We start from the raw sequence: 6,304 nt of genomic DNA on the forward strand, positions 1-6,304 counted from the left end.
ACTTGGTGAGACCAATGCTATGTAGAAACTATGTTAAGTTTAAGCCTAGGGAATATGTTGGGGGTGCACACTCCCCTATATAGCTCTTTTTATATCTTCAAAGCAAATGTCATTGGTTAGATAGACCTGGGATGCTAGAGACTGGTGGCTAACAGGAATTTACCAAAATAAGGCTTAAGTTAATGGTAATCCCTCAGGGATACCCCTAGAACTCTGAGATAAAGATGTAGCCAGTTTGGTTCTGGATAGTAAGCCAAGAAAGTACTTACTGCAGAAGAAAACTAGGGATATTAAGAGATAAAGCTGAGGAGGGAGTGAACTCTAGGCATGCTGAATAGTCACATATACAGGAGATAGATGTTATATGTGATGAATGGCAAGAAGCCTAGTTTAGCTGGCCAAAGGCTATGTGAAGGAGATTAATCTATAAAGCTGAGAGGTAGGTTGGGGCCAGGTTGTGATATATTTTAGTTTAATTCAAGAAACATTTATTAAGTACTTATTAATAGCTAGCATTTACAAAGTGCTTTAAAGTTTGCAAAGCAATATTTTACCTCATTTGATCCTCACAACAACATTATGAAGTGGGTGCTATTATTATCATCCCCATTTTCTAAATGAGTAAAATGAGACTGAATGAGTTTAAGTGATTTGCTCAGGGTCATAACTTCTAAGAGTCTGAGGAGGAATTTGAATTCAGGTCTTTGTGACCTCACATCTTGCTGGTTTACCCACTGTACCATCTGGTTGCTTAAGCTACTAAGGTAAAACATTGCCCTTTTTATAAGAAGAGGTAGCAAAAAAGAAACTAGTCCCTAACCCCAGGAGTTTATATTCTACTAGGAAATGTTATTCTTGTAGTTATTGAATTCAAACTAGTCCCAGCACAATGGACTGTTCACATGTGAGGCCTATCCTAACACTGGAAAATGAATCCGCTTTAAGCACTGTATGTAATGTGAGCCTTCAAAATTCCCTCCCTAGGATGCAATTGTTTGTCCTTCATTTTCATAGAGAACCAATGACCTCATGGGATGATGGCTTGACTTGAATTTAAGTAAGGCAAAGTTGCACAAAGCTGTCAGCCTCACTCTCACTTCTAGAATAATCAAAGTTCAGTGGCAAGGCAAAAGTCAGGACAATTGGTTATGGCCCAGGATGCAGTGGATAACCATCTTTGATGTCCTACTAAGTACTTCTGATCTAAGCACTTCTGAGCTTCAGCAGTTGGAATAAATTGTTTTCATTTGCTCATTCCACATTGCGGCATGGGGGGAAGGAGTCTTCACATGCTCTGAGCAGATTTCATCTACGATGCCATAGGAGCTTTAGAATTATGCTTAAAGCCATTGTGCCTATCTTCTTTTTCAGACCTGTAAATAAGGAGACTCACTACATCAGATTTAAAAGATGCTGCTTTTAAAAAGTAGAGATAATAGGTTAGGACAATTCACTTACATGTTTTTGGATCATCTAGTTCATCCCCTTCAGTAGATAATCCTTCCAGCTTTTAAGGTTCTTCCAAATTCACTCAAAACACAGCAAATCATTATGTTTTTGTGCATCTTTGGAAGATTTTTATTTGTGACAAACTGTATTTCTAAGTTTTACTGCAATACTGCCCTTGAGCTCTCTTGTTGATTCTGATTACAAAAATTCTGATTAGCCCAAAATTTGCTTCAGTTAGATGCAAATTCAGAAGCTGCCTTTGGGGACAGTAGTAGACTACATCAGAGGCAAGGCTCTGATCTAAAAATATGCTAACTACCAAGGCCACAAAAATATGCTTACTACTGTAGGTCACCAGACCACAGTAAAAACTCCATCAGAAAATAAAATGAACAAGTAGCCAAAGCAATCTGTTAGTAAGGAAGCTGTGATGAATTCTATTTCTCATTCTACCAATTTATTCTTTTTTTTTCTCCTTAAAAGTAAGAACAACTAATGCAAGGTACTGAGCATGTTGGCATTTGTAAGGAGCTATTTGACAAGCACATGTGAGAAATCTTAAATAATAAGTAACGAATGATACAACTTTTCCTTCTGCCTTGAAATCCCACCCCTGTTCTTCATTCTCACCACAACCTCCATCTCTCAATTCTTTACCAGGCCATCAAACATGAAATGGCTACGTTTTCTTCCTTGGTGAAGCAGTTCAACTCTACACTGTATTCTTCTCTCAAGTTTCTTGCCTTGTTCTGTTATGACTTAACCTTGGATTACTCACACCATCCTCTGCCTTTGCTCCTACTCAATGCTTCTTTTTTTTCCTTCAATTTTGTCACAAGCATTTTTATTTACAGACCATTAGAAAAATAATAATGGCAGAGACATTTAGTTCATTCTTCTAATAAGTCTGTTGATCTGGTGTTCCCTGTTACCAGCATCTCTACCTTCCACAAAATGTGTAGTCTTTTTCTTCATTCTACCTTGTGGAGAAGATAATTTGAAGGGCCACAGGAAGTTGTTGGTAGCTTTGAAGTGCTTGCCAACATTGTAGAACTCATTGGATCAAATCTTCCATGCAGATAATTCCATATTTATCAACAGATTTTGCAATAAGGGCATTATCCATCAGGGCAATTTCTATTTCTTTTTTTTTTTTTTAAAGCAATCGGGGTTAAGTAACTTGCTCAAGGTTACACAGCCAGTTATTTCTGGGTGTGGTGCTGAGTATCTGAGCCTGGATTTGATCCCCAGGTCATCCCGACACTGGAGCCGGTGCTCTTACTCGCCGTGCTACCTGGCCGCCCCTAAGCAATTTCTATTTCTTGATCATGCCATAACCACGTTTGTAATTCAAGTCACTCATAGACTTCAGGTTTGGGTAGCCCCATGCGATGTACGGTTCCACAATCCTCAGCATGTTAATCGAAGCCTTGGGAAGCTTAACAAAAGTGTCATTGAAGATTTGATGAAGATGAGGAAGCTGCAATACTTTGGGGACCTTTGGGCTAACACCATTGATAACTCTGATTCTGACCACAAAAGCTAGCTTGGTTTCAGCAGGTACATAGTAGGTGCCAGCTTTGCATGCCATTCTAGCTAGCTGGAGTTCACTTTTGGACATCTGTCTGAACTTCTTATGGTAGTGAGTGGAGTAAGTGCAAGCATTCTCATAAAATGGAGACAGTGCTCTAAACCTGAGCTGGGCTCCTGCTGCAAGCAGGCCTGAGTTTTGCTTTTGCAGATAGGCCCAAGTTTCGATTTCTGGGAAACCGAAAGTGAAATGAAACTTACCCTTCTCCTTCTATTACTCACTGCCAAATTAGGTATTAAATGCTCTCATCAGTTTTCATTGGTTGAAGATTATTTCCTTGCTCCTTGTATTTGGGTAGATTCCTGAGCTAGACTGTGAGGCTGAGCTCTCATCCAATAAGGGCAAGGTCAGTGGGAGGGGTTGTCTGCATTAGGGTATATAACTTCCTTTTGCTTTCTGTCACTTGCCTCCTTCCACTGGTGGAGGAGATGCCCTTTTCTTACAAGAATTGAATAAATGCTTTCTGTTCCTACCTTGAGAAGCCTCTGAGTTTTTTTTATTAAATTTTTGGATAGGAGTTTTTCTCTCACACAGGAGGCTTTAGCTTTTTCATAGATAGCATTCCTCCATATTTTATGGAGCCTTTTTATACCCATCCTCTTCTTCAAGCATTTGACCTTCAGTATTGCCAAAGTCTTTTGCTTTTTCAGAAAGGATTCTGGAATGGATGGTAGCTTCTTCTTTTCTTCTACGCCCACCATGATCTCAGCTGGAAAAAGATACTACTCATGGGCTCTTCACAAAAGTGGAGGAAAAATTGAAATTCTGTTGACCTGGTCGACTACAAGTTTATGTTACATGATCTCAACTGGGCCCTCACTGTGACAAGATGATTGATCCTTTCACATCTCCCTCATTGACCCACTATCCCACTGACCACAGTGCCTTTTCTTTTTTTTCTTTTTTTTTTTTTAAAGCAATCGGGGTTAAGTAACATGCTCAAGGTTACACGGCCAGTTATTTCTGGGTGTGGTGCTGAGTATCTGAGCCTGATTTGATCCAGGTCATCCCGACACTGGAGCTGGTGCTCTTACTCGCTGGGCTACCTGGCCGCCCCCCACAGTGCCTTTTCTAAACCTTTTCAACGCTCCTTAATCCTCTTCTGACTTTCCACACACACACCCTTGCCTAATATTTTGCTGAAAAAAATGGAGGTCATTTGCCAAAATATCCAATTTCTCTCCTCTTCTTTATCTCATATCACTCAGAAACCTTCTGCCACTCTCTCTGCTCTTACCACTTTATCATATGAAGGGGTGGCTCTTCTTACCAAGGCATGCTTCTTACCTCTACATGCACAAAGTCATCTCTTGCTGTCCTGTCTTCTCTAACACTATCATTTCCCTTCTTTCTCTTGTCTTCCTGTCTTCCTTCTTTCCCTGTCTCCTGGCTGCTTCCCTATTGCCTATATGACCCCCTTTCTCCTCTGATATAGGATCTCATGATTTCATGCTTGGACTATGGCAATAGCCTGGTGGTTGGTTTCTTTGCATTGTCTCTCTCCACTCTAGTCCACCTTCCACTGAGCTGTCAAGTTAATCTTCCTAAGCATAGATATGACTGCCCACTTCCCCATTCAATGAACTCAAGTGATTCCTTATCACCTCCAGAATCAAATTTTAAAATCTTCTACTTAGCATTCAAAGCCCTTTATATCTGACCCCCTCCTATATTTCCAATCTTAATACAGTTTATTTCCCTCCATCTAACCCCAGGCATATATCCATGTACTCTAGGATGAACTGACTCTGGCCACACAAGATACTTCATCTACTGACCCCAGGCATTTCCATTGACTGTCCTCCATGACCAGAGTTCTCTTACTCCTCATCTCTCCCTCCTGGATTCCCTGTCTTCCTTCACGTCCCACTTAGAACCCTACCTTCTATAAGAACCCTTTCCCAACCCCCTAATGCTACACTGTTATCCGCATGTTGTCTCTCCCATTGGAATGCGAGCTTTTTGAGAGCAGGGCTATCTTTTACCTTTCTTTGTATCTTCGGTGCTTAGTACAATTCCTGGCACATAATAGGTGCTTAAAAAATGCTTATTGGCTTACTTTTGACTGATTACACAACTGCTACTTATTACAAAGAAGCTAAGACATTTGGTCCCTTTTCTCACTAATGGTCCCTGGGCCCTGCACTTACAGACTAGGTTCAGTACTAGGGTAACCTGGCCCCTAATTGAGGGGTAAAACTCTTTTTCTCATACATAACCCTAAACCCCTTTGAAGCAGGGAAATTAGCCACCAGTGAAATTACTTAAAACATGGGTTTTGGCTCAATGTCTAAGGTCTCCTGAGATACTCTATGTACAGTGTAAATCAGGTATGAAACAGCTGTTTATTTTCTCCACACAAGACTCACAGGTACACACTGACAAAGACTTTAAAAAGCAGCAATAATAACTAATATTTATGATTATACTCTCCCAGGAGATTGAGAGTTAAAATATCAGAACATGAAAGAGACTGTGGGACTGCTAAGTAGAAATTTCACATTTTATCTCAGCTCTGGATTATCTAAACCAGGGGTGGGGAAGCTGCCGCCTCAAGGCCATATGTGGCCTTCTAGGGTGCAGCCTTTTGACTGAGTCCAGGTTTTATTAGAACAAATCCTTTTATTAAGGGGATTTGTTTTGTGAAGTCTGGATTCAGTCAAAGGGCCTCACCTGAGGACCTAGAAGGTTACAAGTAACCTCAAGGGCCTTGGTTCCCCACCCCTGGTCTAAGCAATTCCCTCCAGTGCCATGTGTCATGATAAGTCAGGCCAGAGATGGAGTTCTTATTCTGTCGTTGCTCATCTTCTACACTGCAGAAAGTTCTTTTGATGTCAATCAATTCTGATAGAGGGACTTCGAATCTCTAGACCTCTCTAACTCACAAAGTTGCTCCCAAGGCCTTAAATGTCCACCAGAGGACTGTTACTTAGTCACCTGTACGTAAAGATTTCAAAACAGAAGAAGAAGCCAGGGACCCAGGCTGAGGCTTGCCTTTGCCAATATATGTTCTTTAGCTGGCATGTACTTCTGGGATGCTTTTCTTCACTAGAAGCCCAGGGAGTGAAAGATAGTTTGTATACAATGAGTTGAAAGGAAGAGAAACAGAAACAGAAGATGGAGTCACTCCTTTTTTAGGATGAACTGACTCAGTTGTTCTTCCTGCTTGGTGACCAATAAGGGGATTGCTTCATTATCTCAAAGTTTAAGTGATCCAGCACTGACACGTGTCCCAGAAGGCACCAGATGAACTCAGCCCATGCT

The 6,304-nt window shown here is 40.9% G+C and overlaps 1 pseudogene; it reads right to left on the bottom strand.

Annotated features, from left to right (window-relative positions):
- Positions 1–2,334: 2,334 nt before the first annotated feature.
- LOC138164043 (large ribosomal subunit protein uL30-like) lies at positions 2,335–3,079 on the bottom strand (annotated as a pseudogene).
- Between the last annotated feature and the right edge of the window lie 3,225 nt (positions 3,080–6,304).

Source organism: Petaurus breviceps, unplaced genomic scaffold (genome assembly GCF_028583685.1).
Source record: "Petaurus breviceps papuanus isolate PSGF00001 unplaced genomic scaffold, PetGlider_PUasm1.0 189, whole genome shotgun sequence".
Lineage (NCBI taxonomy): Eukaryota > Metazoa > Chordata > Mammalia > Diprotodontia > Petauridae > Petaurus > Petaurus breviceps.